Source organism: Pomacea canaliculata, linkage group LG1 (assembly GCF_003073045.1).
Source record: "Pomacea canaliculata isolate SZHN2017 linkage group LG1, ASM307304v1, whole genome shotgun sequence".
NCBI lineage: Eukaryota > Metazoa > Mollusca > Gastropoda > Architaenioglossa > Ampullariidae > Pomacea > Pomacea canaliculata.
In genome coordinates this window covers 21,375,025-21,391,281 of record NC_037590.1, presented here as the reverse complement: position 1 = coordinate 21,391,281, position 16,257 = coordinate 21,375,025, and the positions used below count along the sequence as shown (strand labels likewise).

The window sequence follows — 16,257 nt, the reverse complement described above, 5'->3', positions numbered from 1 at the left end:
ACCCCTATGTGAAACCCGGCTTGAAGGTGGGTTAAAAGCCGCAGTGGTAGCAATTGGTTGAGAAAGTGCATGCTACTGCACGAAACCAGATTGCTGAACACGCTGGTAAAACGCAACACTTTTTATCGAGAGGAGTATGGTTCTATGTAGAGTTAGTCTTTGCAACACGCATCTTTTTTTGAGGTGTTTGGGTGATTGGTTTTGTGGTAAAAGTTAAACTTTTTTTCTTTTTAATAATGTTCAATTGCTGTAATTGTATACTGGTGGCTTTATTCATTTAAGAACAGATCTTAGTGTAATGATTTTACCAAGCTGTTTTTGGATTTTTAATTGAACTAATGCTAATTCATTTCCAGACGTCATGTTATATGTATGGATTTGTATTTTTGAAAAATTAGTGGCCTTAAGCAGGCACAATTTTTCCCCCCGGAAGGAGGGAGTGTGTAGAAAATGTAATTTCTAACCCATTGTCTTTTTGTTGGGTGTTTAGTTGTTGGTTGCTTGGTTTAGGCCAAATGGTCGACTTCTGTAGTTAAAACGGGATCAAAACATGCATGTGCGGTGCGGGCCAAGCTGCACATTCCCTGCGCTAGCGCGCAACCATCTCGCTGCCCGGTGTCCAGTGTCGGTGTCAACTTCGTCCGACACCTGACGTTTGGACGGCCGCGCGGACGTACGGCCAGGGGAGATATTGTTTCCACAACACGCCTTTGGTAGTGATTTCGGGCGCACCCCTCGCGTTCAGCTGTTGTTTTATCAACATCCCCCCGACACAGGAAACGAACAAGTAGGAGGAGTGAGAAAGCTAAGTCTAGTCTGGGCATCTCACATTTTCTGGCGTGGGTTCTGTAGCGTGCACTTATGGGACGGGGCGACAGAAAGTCGTCGGGTGGGGAGAAGGGAGCTTTCAGTTAATGACAGAATCCTTTTACACAGGACTGCCTGAATTATAAAAAATTATAAGACTGCGGTTGTGAACTTTCAAACATGACTGTAGGCACAACAACATAGTGGACGTTAACTTAGAGTGACTGCATTAGAATGACAGTGTGAAACTTTGATGAACGAGATATAAACAAGTGGGAAGTCATCACGCCAGTTGGGAACTTAATCTTTTGTGATATTGGGATGTTATCAGCGAACCAGCACCATAGCGAAAAAGCCAGAAGCTAGTTTGAGCTTACCTATGGAAGCTTGTAAAGTATCTTCCCTTGTAATATATTTGCACTCTGTTAATTATATTCTTATCATATAAGTTTGAAACCTTGGTATTGAAATCTGTTGTAATAGGTGTGTGGGTTAGAATGCCTAGAATGACTGATGCATAATGTAGAACATTGCCGACAGGGCCAGTAACGGTACGTTACAATAACTAACTGCAAAAACTGTCAAAAACGCGTACAAAAAGCTTTGGAGAAAACAAAAGAACGACTGTCACTAGGTGGCTTCAGCATGAAACAAAAAAAAAAAACTTCCCTCCAAGACCCACCTATAGCTATGACCTGATGTAACCCTATTGAGTTGTCCTTCCAAAATTGAGTCAACAAAACAGGGTGCGTGCTCAGAGCGCTACCCGCCGGCAGACACATCTCTAAATCAACAACCAATGGGGTGCTCTATTACAGCCCCTCGCTTAGCAAATTAAATTTTAACCCTAGCACAGAGTAAACATAAACTCTCTCTCACACACACACAGATATGCGCAGCCTCTCGTCTGATAATCAAGAATCACGCACTCACCCACGGCGGTCAGCCTCTCCCGTCTCACACAGACCCCAGTGGTCACTAAACAGCCCCTTGGATTCCCACTGGATCCTGGTGGTTACTCCTGGTTCTTGTACAAACCACGGCCCCTTCCTTTCTCACCGCTTTCTAAAAACCACCCGCTCCTCTCATCATCTTAGGAAGATGCACCGAGAGACGCTACTCTCAGGGGTTTGCACATTGTATCATAGTCTCCCAGGGGCTGGAACCAATGGCCAGCGCCCACAACACCCACGTGACGCTACAGCGCGTGAATGTTTTCGCGCCAAACTGTGAACAGGGTTGGAAAGGGCAATGAACAGCGCACTCCCATTGCTACAACAAGCAGCAGACAGCACTCAAGCAGACGACGCGTGACGTAACATGGGCATGACGTCAGGTGTTGCTACAGTCAGCGAAAAAAAGGCCTCGACCTTTCCCTCTGGAGCCGGATAAAAATAGCCTGGACTATGACGTCAAACGTCGTCTGCTGTAAGCTGCCTTTCTAATAATAGCCGTGAGTCCCATGCGCTGAGAGATACGCAGATACAGGAAAATGTCTGACACGCGACAGTTTATATCGCCTATATCTACTGATATCTGCCAAAAAAAACAAAACAACAACAACAAACAAACAAAAACAATTAAACAAAACAAAACAAACAAAACAACAAAACAAACCGCAAACCATTCAGGATGCTACTACCCAACACTCAGAATCTGCTCAAAGAAGGTTCAGGACAGGAGGTTGGGCTTGTCTACAGTGACTTCCCGATGAAAGAAAACTGTTTCGGAGGTTGGCAGGCAGGTCGCAAGCTTGTTGAGCACGCTCTCAGTAACAGTTGGACGCACTTTGTCAGGTCAAGGTTTCCACCGTGTGACCTTTGACATCGATCGCATCGGTTGGTGCCAGCGGGCGGCAGGCCCCGTTCAGCGACACATCATGTCATCGCCGTGATGCCAACCAGCAGATAACAGTGCAACAACGTCATTCAGAACGGGAAGGCAACAGGTCAAGGACGACCGATAAAGTGCGTCACAGCTGCAGGTGATGCAGGGAGCTGTTGTCTTCCGACAGCAGCAACGAGGTTTGTCATATTCCACAATCTACACCGTCACCTGTCCGGCTACCAAACTAACAGAAACACAATCAAAGAGACACTAGAACTTCATTTCAGGGCAAACATGTTGCTGCTGTTTATACTTATTTACATGTTTGTCGCATCCCTGTTGCATAAATATTTCCAGGGTTAATGTTGTCGCCGTCCAGACGACTTTATATCTCTTGCGTATTAAGAAGGTTATCTTGTCTCGCTGATCTTTTCGGGATAACGCTGCGATTATGTCCTCTTCCAACGACATGGACGACTCCCAAGACCAGCAAAGCCGCTCAGGCCGACAGGTGCGTCCGAACGTCGACGGTCCGAAGGTCAGGAGGAGAACCACGTGGCACATCAGGCGGCAGTGACTAACAGAGTCTGTGACCCTGCCAGCCTCTCTCCTGACCTCACCGCACTGTTACAGCGTCACCAACACCCTGTGCCTGCTCGTGCGTAACGATAAATCAAATCTGTCAACTGGTCTCTGATAAACGGCTTTTATAAACAGGTAGCGTGACTGTCGCTGAGCTGCGTTCAGGAGTCGCTGCAGCCTTTTCATCATCTTCTCTGCCATTATTTGCTCGTCCACACGAAACCAAAGCCATGGGGGAAACAAATAACGCCAGGATATCTCAAGGCGCCATGCAATTTTTTTATACGGAAAAAAAGGGCCAGAAGTAGGGTTATGATTACAGTTAGGGTTTGGGTGATGGATATGATTTGGGTTTATGGTTAGGGATTGAGTTCTGGTTACGGTTTGGGTAAGGATTCAGATTATTCAGATTATTTACCAAAATTGCCCTCTGGGACAAATAAAGTCTTAGCTTATCTTATGTTTTTTTCCCGGTTTCACAGTGTATGTCATAGCGTCCATGGAAACCTATGTTAATGCGTCGTGGGTCCTTCTACAGCAGACCTGGGCAAAGGCCGGCCCGCGGGCCGGATCCGGCCCGCCTCCTGTCTCCGACCGGCCCGCCGCCAGTATATATACTATATATACAGTATTGGGTAAAACTGAGTTAACTATATTAGTCTGGCCCTCTAAAACCATCCCAATTTCTCATGCGGCCCCTTGGGAAAATTAATTGCCCACCCCTGTTCTACAGGGAACTTATTGCCCAAATCCTCTCTCTCTCTCACACTAGTGAAAACAGTTCTTGTACCTCCGTAAGCTGAATACGTGGGGTGGTTTACAGATACTTTACTGCAGACGTCCATTACCATTTTACTATTAACACGACAGGTCACGTGAAATCGTTTACTGTGCCCCGCATATCTGTAGTGACTTTACTTTTAATTAAATTCTAAAACCATTTCCATAACGGACAAGGCAATAAACTGGAAAGGCATGAGCCAAAAGCTAATGAAATAATTTAAAGCAGTGCTGTTGGAGGGGGTCAGGGGAGGAAACAGGAAAGAGAATTTAAAGCCGAGCCGCCGATAAAGTTGGAGATTTACTACACTGACAGAGACAAGGTGCTAATGCAAGCCCATACCTGATAACTGAAAGCTAACGTCGCTAAGCAACACGTCATACATTCGTTACATAAGACCACAGGTCCACTCGTCACTACGCGATTGCAGACGACGTGGCCTCGTCACTACGTGATCGCCGAGAGTCTGGAGTACGTCACCGCGTGACCACTGAGAGTCTGGAGTACGTCACCACGTGACCACTGAAGTCCCGTAGCACTAAAGAAACATGCAAACAATGTAACTGGTGTTTTTTCCCTGGAATAACAAGAACTTTGATATGACATAACAACGTTGCACAACTCACACGTGTCAGCTCGCCACAAATCTTAATCAGAGTCTACTTAAACTTAGTTTGTACAGGTGTGCCCTTAAAGGCCGACACATTTCTTACTGATTTTTTACCGACACGACACAAAGATACCCGTATTGACTAGTTTGAGTTAGAAATGGAACTAAATTCAAATATGTTGACAGGTTAATTAACATAGTGCTGTCGTTTTAATAGTAATAATCAGAAAAGTTACGATGAGCTGTTCCCCAACCAGTCAGGCTCATAGCACATTATAAAACCTACCTACACTTTTACAAACCGAAAAAATATCTCATGCACCAATCCCCCTTTATCCACTGCAGTCACATGTCCACTATCTTTTAAAAATATGTCATAAACAAGCCTTGTTTGTACACAGAGTAAAAGAGTTATCGTCTTCTTGGCCTGATGAGAGGAACGGAGTAGAGAGAAAAACAAGACGAGTCTGTTCCCATGAGGCAGAGCGTCACAAAACTGCGCCAAGCTGTTTTTAAAAGAGAAAAATATCAACTTCCATTGGTCTAAAACCTGAACGGTTAGATATGACGTCAATGGAGACAAGATGCAGTGCGGGGGCTTTGAGGGTATCTGAGGTTATCAAGTGAGCCACTGCTATAAGAGTGAGTTTAGTTTACTGTTTACTGTAAGCCTAACCCATCGCGAGAAAAACAGACTTCTTCGCTCAGATTTTAAAAATTACTTTCATCTAATAAACTACCCGGCATTCCCTAGTCACGAAGAAAAAGCTCATTCAGGATGGCTTTTAGGAATGAACTGCGAACATTGAACGAAAAGGAGTTGTTCACTTTGTTCACCTGTCCTAACCTGCAGGTCGCGGAGATCTTCTAAAAATTGAAGCTCACCTAAATATTTTTAAAAATAAGGTTGTGAAATGTTACGGCATGGTGCACAGAAACTAAAACAGGCTTCCCCTTCACTGATCACTGGTAAAACGCGAAATAAAGCAGATGAAGGATTTATTCTGATCTTTTTTCTGTAAAGTTGTTCTGGTCACTGTGACGAATGAGGCGAGGAGAAGGATGGGCCTAACTCGCTCGAGGAAATTAGGTTGATGTGAAATATGATATAAAATCGAACATGCATATAACTACTTAAAGCGACCCGGCATCAGGTCGGGAAGTCGAGAGTTACAGAATTGTACATTTGGAAGATAAGTAGGTCTTACGGCAATATAGACATACCTCCGGACACGCGGTCAGTTGGCTCTTTTGCTTGTCTTTAATGAGAACCAGCCTCTTACTTGCACCGCACTCTCCCCTCTATACAACCAGCAGGTAGTCATACGTTCTAAACAGAACGGGGTTGCCTGTCTCAGACCTGCTGCCTGCGACTGAAAATCACTCAGAGCGACGTCTCTGCTGGAACACGAGGTAAAAGCCTCGACATCTCTGTCCGAGCCTATATACAATAAGACAGGGGTCTCAAACTCAATTTACCCGGATGCCACTGGAGGCAGAGTCTGGATGAGGCCGGGCCGCATCAGGTTTTCCACAAGAAAAGCTCTTACAAAAACATTCCAATGTTATCAAATGTCTTATTTTTTCATCTTATTTTTGTGTTAAAAATAAAAATAAATTAACAATTCATAAGAAAAATTAAATCAATCAATAATAAATAAATAAATAAATTGAAAATGAAAATATAATAATAATACAGCAGATATAGAAGACTGAAGAAAATATAGTTACTGACTAGAGAAATGTAATTATGGCCACCCGCCCGGACCATCCAGAGGACAGTTGACAGAAACTGGAAGTTGCAGACTAAGGAGCGAGAGAGGAGAAGATATAACAGTATCAAACTCGGGCCGCACTAACATGAAACTTTGATATTGAGGTGGGGGCCGCAAACTTTTGGCCTGCGGGCCGCAGTTGGCCCGCGGGCCGCGAGTTTGAGACCCCTGCTATAAGACCACGTGACCCCTCTGAGCTCCATCTAACTTGTGACGCTATCGACCTTTGACTCAAGTGACCACATCCCCCCTGCGCTATACTCAGATACCTATGACCTATCTACCGTCCCTCTTTCTCACGGTCGGCCACATCAACCTCCGACTGTTACGACACCCGTCTAGCTCCCTCATTCAGGACAGGTGTCCAGTCGTTGGCACCGAAAACAAACCCTGTTCTCAGGGCTCAGTGTACCCGTCTTTCAAGTACCGGAAGTACCCTTCAAGCAATGACTGCGGTCTTCCTTACGCAAGTGGCCGCGATTACCAGGATTCAGCTAATGCCGGGAAGATAAACATTCCTACCATTGTCCGACTCTTTAAAGTTTGAGTACCAGCTCGGCCCTTGTTCAGGGCCTTGAACCAGGCTGGTTCATGACAGTCACGATCAAGAGGGCAGGTAATATAAAAATTGCCCCTAATATCAACGTTACATGTTATCTAGAAATAGCATATTTCAGCATTTTGTCAGGAATAGAAATAAAACATAACGGACTCGCATGCAAAAGTAAGGTAAGCGGTAAATAAGTGTGACAGGCGGTAAGTCAGGTGAGGAAGACAAGAATGACAAGTAACAGGTCCACCTATGTCACGCCCTTAGTGTGCGAGCAGTATCCGCGGACAGGTGTCAGGTAGAGGGACATATTCTGGACGGTTTAGGTCACAACGGCATTAAAACGTTGTAAGCAGATTTCAGATAACATGTGACGTACACAAGGAAGCAGATGTAACAAACCACGCTGAAGTCTCGTGCAGAAAACGAGAATGATGTCAAGGAGACGGTTATGCTACGAGAAGACACGAGAATTTCCGAAAGACGCCCTTGAAACACTGATGCTGTAAGCAAGAGTTTATCAGTTCATAAATATCCACATCGTCGACATCCTCGAGTTCTCATCGACTATCTCAATGCCACACCACAACCACAATCATCATCATCATCATCTCAAATAAACCGAAATTACCTGTGGATATTCTCACCTGTAAAGCTTCCGCAAACATGCAGGATATATCTTCTCAAGTCTACTGATTCCTCTTGTCCTGCTACAGAATGGAATGTCGTTCGTAGAGAAAATCGACGACACGCTGGCGGTCGATGTGAATATATAGCGGCGCCTGTCGAGAGGCGGGCCGAGGGAAGAGACTGGCGACCCACTTGCTCGGTTATCAGTCTCTACGCAGTCAGCGAGTCAAGCTAAGCATCTCGTCAACAAAACAATCCACTGCACAAACAGTACAACAGCACTTTACTGCAACAAATATTTATGTTCCAATTCCTCGCGACTTTATCATTTTATTTTAGTCTTTTACTCTGCATATGTGGGTGGGCGCTATCACAGAGTATCTCTCTTTTCTTCTTTTCAGTGTTGAAGCCCCATCATGTCCTCTGTAGTGTTTACTGACCACATGTACACCAGAAACTCGTTCCCCAGCAACATTAGCTTTAAACACGTTTCATACAGTCTCTACAATACATTCCGCACCATGTACCCGACCTTACTGCACGACCACCCTCCTGCACTACATCGGGTTAGTTCCGCAAAGCAGGTGAAACTGTGAGTCACTGCCACACCACATGTAGGTCCCGCACCCGTGACCACTGTGTCTAGCTTGTTTTGGATGTAAATGTGGTCGCCTTTTCTGTAAACCCGGTACAAATCCATTCATTTGTTGTTGTTGTCTGGCTGTCAGGGAGGTCGTACACTTGTACAGACCCTCTGCGTATTACAAAAGATATTTCCAGCCCCACACATTTGTTCTAGCTGCATTTCCAGCAGCTCTTCCCTCCACCACTCTCAAACTCTTTCGACCTCTGTGCCATCCTTCTCTCTCTCTCAATCAGCTGACCGTCTGGGCGACTCGACCGTGGCAGTTACCTCCCCTGTGATGTGACGTAGTTCGGGTCACTGACCTAACAGGTGGGTTTGTTTACATGGGAGGAAAAAGTCATAACACGACTTCACCCCGTCTGTTAACCTTAGTTTATGTGGAGGTAACGTGCGTGCTATTGTGTCTGAACACGCTGTCAACACAAAAGACATTCGCTGTTTTACATGCTGAGCATGAACGATGCGTGTGTGTGCTGCGTATGCGTGTTTTCCTGTTTGCACGGAAGAAATGGAAGAAGGAGAGGAAAAAAAGATTGTTTAGACAGCTGTCTAGTAACAGGAGAATTAGTGTTTTCCCGGTCCTACTGAGGTACGCGACCTACGACCTCACAGCTCACTGTTACTGTGACTGCGCTCCTTCCTCAAACAATACCCATGCACTCACTAGACCTGCTTCTCTTTTGCGTTCAGAAATGTCAGTTCAGCAAAGCTTAGTGTCCACCCAGAAATTTTTTTTAATCAAAGAATTATGCTGTTTCGAAAAGCCGACGTATGCTGCATTAACACCGAGCGAAGAACCTCACGGGGGATTTGCTTTTCAAAATTTTCTCCTCCTTTCAAAAGTATTTCCTTTTATATTTCAAATATTGCAGGTCTACAATATGTTATCTTTGGAAGTGTTCGTGTATTCCGTTTATTTGATTCTGTTATTTTGCGCAGTGAAGTAGCTGAACAACTTAGTTTTCCTCTCGCAGAGTATAAATGCTGTAATTATGGTAATTTCCCAGAGCCAGACGAGGGGTGGCCATAATGGTCATGCGCACAGAATCAATTATTTTGATGAAACATCCCCCACCCCCACCACACCCCCCAAAACACAACAAAACAACTGACATTTTAACTCCGGTATCGAGGTCGAAGCAAATGACCAACGACCTGAACACGACCGACAGTGAAGAATTTGCCACAAAACTACTTATGGAATGTAAACACTAGACATCAACAACAACAACAACTTGGAGAACCCATCTCAGCATTGCAAATTAAATGTCCGTGTATCTCGTGTTGTGCCCCTTGTTTCATCTACTTTTCTCTTTGCTTTTTCATGTGTGCTGTCAACAGTATTAACGGAAATGCACGTGCTCGCACGCACCACACGGCAGCTGAGTTTTATTCACGTCTACCCGTGGAATGGCAGCAACAGAACACCCGAGTCGGTTATGTTCTTGCACCGAACCGAGGCAGCAACCACAGACTGCCAGACATCTGTTCTCGAGTGAACAGTCAGTCCTGAACCTCCACAACCCTGTACAAACTGAGCAGGGGACCCTGCTCTTCTTTCTTCCCTCTACTCCTCCACTCTTTCTTTCTTTCACAGAGACACGTACACACAAACATGACGATACACCTGAATACATGTTCTCATGAGAAAAGTATTGGAAAACAAATACCAAGCTTCATGCCTGTGAGTCAGGACTCGGTATCCAAGGTAGTGTTTCTAGGTACGTTATATATATATAGCTAGCACTTTCTCTCTCTCCACTCTGCTTTGCTCCTAACAGTTTATGAAAAGACATGGAAGAATGGCAGTTTGTGTAGCTATATCAGTCATTATAGCTGAGAAATTAATAGCTCAGATTCTTCCCTGTTGACTAGAATATGTTAAATTAAAAACTAACCTATCTGCTACTCAGGGTGGGTTTTTTTGGCGGAGGGAGGAAGTGCAAGGTATAATAAGGGTGTGGGTGGGATTGTGGGACAGTGTAAAGTATGTAGAAATATTTATACTGTTGTGTGGAGGTATTTGAGTATGTAGGTATATAGGAGACTGTGAGTGTCCATGTATTTAAAATAGAGAGTTTGACGCATGGTTGGCAAGGTGCTGTGAATGGACAGTTCAAAACGAGTTCCGCTTCTTGTTTGTAATGTGTAATGCTGTCAAACCACATTACATGACCTACCTGTCGATTGGAGCGGATTCCCACACCCTTGCTGTAGCTTGAAGTCAATTAAAATATCATTTTCTCTCTCTCCACACACGTACACATTACTAATACTTCACACACACACACAGAGTTAAACCAAACTCCATTGAGTCACTTCAAACACGAGCCACACCTACACACAACTATTCCAACTCAAAAAAGAACGTTGGCCAAAGCATTTGAATGCAACATCAAACAAGGGGGTCACGAGGTCATGAGGTCACGATACACTCACCTTACCAATTCCAGACTCTGTAAATCTCTCCTCTACATCCTCGTTCCAGGAAAGTTAAACTCCTTCACACCACCAGTGGCCTGAATCCTCTTACTCCCCCATCATCACCTCGTCGTCACAGCTCGACAGATTCCGAGCGAACGTGAGTAGACGGTATGTATATCTATGCAAGCGGCCACAAAAGTTTACTCCAACCGTAAACCGAAGAAAGGGTTGTGTTGGCGAGAAGGTACAGACGGTGTGAACACGAAGCTGCACTGGGATAGGATACAGGGCCTGTGTGTGTGTCTGTGAACTTGTTCAGGCTGGTGTTACGTTTTCTGCCGGCGCAATGGAAAGAAAACCCGAGTCTCGCACGCTGGCTGACGCGCAGCAATACACAGGACGCGAGTCCAAAATCTGGGCTGACCTCATTGGCGTTTGGCTTCATGCATCATGGCTGTGAATGAATGTTATTCAAAAAAAAAAAAAAAAAAACACCGCCGCCATAAAGGTCAGGCTGTAGGCCTTTTTTTATTATTTGAATTCCCAGCGACTGTCATCTCACGTACTGCAGGTCGATTTACGAAAGTTGTGGCGGGTCAAGGGTAACTGTACTCCACCAGGCGGTATCAGAGGAAAGGGAACAGGTGGTGGCACGAGATTTGGAAGGAAAACATCCTCGGAGGGAGCTGCTGGGCTCTCTTTGGTTGCTGTGCATACAGACACGACTTTGTCAACAAGCTGTTTCCGATCGGACAAAAGCGGGATTTTCTTCTGCGTGGAAAACTGGCGTTCTAGAAACGTAAATCTGGGGTTTAAACAATGGATGATTTGTTCTTTCTTTTTCTCTCTCGCAATTGCACTCTCTATTCACCCCTTTTGTCTGAAATATGAAGAAAGAATTACTACCATTGAATTTTATTTTCCCACCATTTCATCTCTTTTTATGTTATGCCTTTCATCATTGTAGAAGTTAAAAATACCTTTTGGGCGAGGGGTTGAGATGTTTTATGTTGAGTCAGCAGCTATGGATATATCACGGTAAACAGCTGGTCCTGTAAACAAACACCACGTACAGAGAAAGAGGAGCGTACCTGAGACGAGATCTGAACCCAGGACACCCAATCCTTACTTTGTGCATAGGAGCTAGCTGTTGCAGCCACCTTTAACTGGTTTGCTGATCCTACCACCCTCGTGAAATAAAGATTTCAATCATCATCATTATCTGGCTCCCGCTCTCTCTTTCTTCCATATTGAGAAGGAGCGGTGGCCAGACATCGTTGGTTGTAGAAAACATCTGATGAAGCGAACAAAGTCTCGATGTTTAAGGCTGGGCCAGTCACAAACAGTGTCGTGCCGTCACAAATGTTTGTCTGCGTGCCTTCTGGCTGACCGGCCTTCCTGTCTGTCACGTGACCTACATCGCCGTGGTTAACATCGCTTGCCGCCTGTCGCCACCAGGTGGCGGTGCTTAAATGTGCAGAGTGCGCCGTTAGGTTGTGGGACAGTTAATACAGATTTAATACGTCAGCTGAACACAGACGACAATTTCAAGCACAGATTACGATCACGTGATCGCGAAAAGAGAGAACATTCTAGATGAACGTAAAGCTGGTTGGGGGGATTGAAAGGGAAGTGCTTCCACCTGCAGATTATTTCGCACAGGGAGGGAGAGCAATGATGGAACTTTGAACCTTTTCACTGTCAGTCTACAAACCGATAAAAGCTGATGTTAGTTCGTCTCGACCAACACATCAACATCTACTTGTGTAGATTAAAAAAAAAATCTTTCAGGAGATACTCTAAATATCGTACTTGAACTCTGACCTTTATGATAGGTACATGGGTTTTGGGTGATCGTAATCTTTTCTGTCAACCTATGTTACTACATGTGTACCTTTGCCCTGATAGTGATCTTTACTGCGAACATAAAAAATTTTGTTCAAATGACTAATTGTTTTCTAATGATTTGGTCGATCTTAATGCAAGATACTGTTTCTTCAAATCTGGGTAAATAACCGCCTTCTGTTCTCTAGATATAAACATGAAAACATCACCAAGTCAGGATACGCCTAATAAACACGTTTCCTGCTCGTCTATAGGTTGAGGCCTTCACAGTTCAAACGAATCCATTCACTAATATCCACTGACATCTGTCGTTCAGATCTTTCTGTGGACAGTTCCTTGAGTTTTACAGCTGGGTGAACAAGGCACATCGAAAATACTACTTACCATGGGGTGGGGAAATAGAAGACAGACCAGATTGACGGAGAAAGCGGACAGAAGAAAAGAAAGAGAACACTTGAGATACAAAAAAAAAAAAGATAGGAAACTCTGGTGGAAAGAGGAAATAAGTTTACAAATAAGTAATGGAGAAAATACACACGGAAGAGAGAGATGTTAACCGGGTTAAAGTGTGACGAATGATGCGGGTAGAAGGATGGGCCTAACTCGTCCGAGGGAAAGGGGTCACCAGCTGACTCGCTCACCCGACTTTTGCCCTCTCTCATACACACTCACCCGCCTATTCCCACGTATGTGTTTCTCCGGGTACTCCGCTTTTCTCTTGACGCCCCCCTCTCCCTTTCCCCGCAGTGCGAAATCAACTCTAGGTTGAAACACTTTCCCACCAAACAGCCAAGCAGACAAGCAGACAAGAGAGAGACAGAGAATAGAGGATAGACGAGAAAAAGCAACGAAGAGAGAAAGAACAGATGACTGACAAGGCGGAAAGAGCAGTTTTTCTTTCCATCTGAGGCCCTCAACCAAAGGTAGCAAAAAAACAGTCTCCAGGAAGCCGTCTAAATCTGCGCGCGCACTGCAAGGGAGAACAATCGCAACTTCCGCTAGGGAAGAGAACAAAGGCAGCTTGATGACGACGGAAGTTCATGACAGATGACGTAACACTGCCTGACCTCCCTTGTCCAGGTGGCGGCGATAATCCACGTCTGTCTTCTTGTCAACGCCGCTAGGTGGCGCTTATATGCTGCAGATGACTGACACTGAAGTGACAGGCTTGTAAAAAGTGCAGTTTGTACACAAAGCGCTGGAGGTGAAATGAAAACTCAGGTCGTTTGTCTCTGCGGCTTTTTCTGAAATAGCCCACGTCACTGTCACATTCCACGAATCACCACAATACAATCACCAATTGTTTCACTTTAAAAAAAAAAAAGCCTGTTATACCCAATCATAATTTTTTTCTCTAGAATGATCCATGTGTTAAGTTGCTATGTTTGCCCCAGTCTGTCATTTGCTTCCCACCCTCTCCCTTTTTTCCGTCTCCGTCTTCATTACCTCCCCTATCAGGAACTTTCTGGCCAGAATTAGAAACAGTTGATATGACCTGACGAATATAAAGGAATGTTCGGAAAATTTGTAAAACGGATATCAAAATTTAAAAAAATTTAAAATATAAAACAGGAAAGATACACACATATACAAAATCAGGCATGTATGCACAAATCTGCACGCGTGCACACAAACACAATTAATCTTTCACACACTGCCCACCCCCCTCTCTCTCTCTCACACACACACAGCCAGAATCTTTCCCTCAAATGCAGACACAAGATATATATATATATGTCTCGAACGCACAAAAGCACACGTACAGAATCTTACGGACACATCTGTAACTCTCTCTCTCTCACACACACACACACGCACAATTCTCCCTCTCTCACAAAAAACTCTCTTTCTCTCACGCACACACAATTTCTCTCACACAAAATATGTATACATCTCACACACACAGACGTATTGTAGGAAAGACAGCTTGTCGTTACAGACGATGCATGACTTCCGTGCGCGCACTATTTTTAGCCGCGGACCTGAGTGGAGCAGACAGGCTGTAATAAAGCTCGTAACTGCCTTTCGCGTGCGCCACTAATAAGAACATCCGGCGTGACGTCACAGTAATGAATAAACGAGAGTGACAGATGAACCGGAGACCAGCCTTGCGGGAAACATTAAAACAAATTAAATTCGAGACCGCGATGTGCATAAACCACATCATGTAATGAGACGAGAGAAAGAAGATGCCAGAGACACGAGGTCATGGACGTGATGCGCAAGAACACACTTTTAATTACTGTGTAAGTCTTCATCGTTTCCATCGTAGCATAAAAAAGCCATTTTGGTACCAAATCATATTATGTGTGTGTGGGAGAGAGTAAAAGAATTAAAGTACAGAAGAAAATGGTGGGGCGTGACTAGCTATACATACTATATCAGCTCGCGCAGTCCCCGAGTCATAAACAGCAAATGTTTGTTGTCATCATCCGTCAGAACCCCCTAAACTTGTAACCAGCCTGAGGTAAACATGCAAGACAACAAAATCCTTGAACTGTCCTAACCTGTCACACCGGGGCTTGTCCAGTCTGCCTGTGTCAAGGCTACTGTACTGCGCTGTCGCTATCCCGGGGTCTTGTCTCACCTGACTTGTCTCACCTATGGACGCCCTCTGGTTGTGCAGGTCCGAGGAGACAAGTCTCGGTCAACCCTTTCTTTCTTTCACTCACCCACTCTTTCTTTCATTGCCTCTGGAAGTAACGAGCATTAAATAAATGAAGTGGGTGATCAACCCTTGTCAACTCTGGCTTAATTCAGAGCAGATTTACAGAGAGATGGGTAGCGGGCAACGAGCAACGTGATATACCTAGAATTAAGATTTCACAATTTTGCTGCTTGTCTGACTGTGTAATTAATATATTTCTAATTTAACCTATGTCGTGTCAATATTTTTAGGAGTTTGATGCGTGTGAACTTTCCGTAGTGATGCCCTTGTTTTTGCCAGCGAAAGAATTGTGGGCTAAGAACTGATGTTTACAAAAGACTGCTATTTTACTGTTGGCAAAGCTGTGTTCAGTCAGCTGTGCCCAATTAGAACCCATTTTCCAAAAGACAAAAAAAAAAAAAAAAAAAAAATTAAACCCTCGATAATGTATACCCATGCCTGATCACGTGAGGTTGGTGACCGACGATGCCCTGTGCTGGTCACCATTTCTTGCCTTTATCTGGTTAACAAAGGGTAATGAGAGATCAAACTTACCTGACGCCTTCTTTCCTTTCCTCCTGCTCAGTCAGCGGATTGGAACCAGTCCTGTGGTTATCCTCCTCTACAGACTTCCAGACTGCGGTTATCTGACGCTGTCCGTTAGGCGACCGACCTTTGCAGCCAAGTGGCTGCCGCAAGCATCGCCACAGGGCCTCTCCTTTATCCTGCCCATCACACCAACCCACCACCACCCCGACACTGGCTGGCGCAGCCATGACCGCGGCTCCTACCTGGCGTCACGGAGAAGGAAACGTCACTCGTCTCCGGTTTGTCGGACGAGCCAGCAGTCATGCCACAACTCATGTCAGGTGTGTCACGTCGCCGACTCTCCACAAAAGGCGATAACCTTCGCCGACGGGGTTGGTTGGGGAAAGGGAAGAGAGACGGTTACTATAAATAACACACCATCCAGAAAAGCACTCTCAGACTCTGAAGTGACGAATAGAGCGTCACACACTCACACACACACAAACAAACCACACACACACAAAACTCACACACACAACACACACACCACACACACACACACAGCACACACACCACAACCCCACACACACACACAAAACTCACAC

At 44.9% G+C, this 16,257-nt stretch overlaps 1 protein-coding gene across 6 annotated transcripts in view; it reads right to left on the bottom strand.

The window, feature by feature from the left end:
* Nucleotides 1–15,814, bottom strand: part of LOC112570969 — a 24,955-nt gene extending 9,141 nt beyond the window's left edge. The window contains exon 1 of one of the 6 annotated variants that reach the window (XM_025249757.1): nt 15,680–15,814. The gene's annotated coding sequence lies outside the window, so the exon portion shown is untranslated. Of the gene's footprint in view, nt 1–1,740; nt 1,982–4,339; nt 4,452–7,579; nt 7,928–10,647; nt 11,475–15,679 lie in introns of those variants that run through there. The other 5 variants (XM_025249740.1, XM_025249734.1, XM_025249748.1 and 2 more) reach the window with 5 other exon arrangements.
* Between the last annotated feature and the right edge of the window lie 443 nt (nt 15,815–16,257).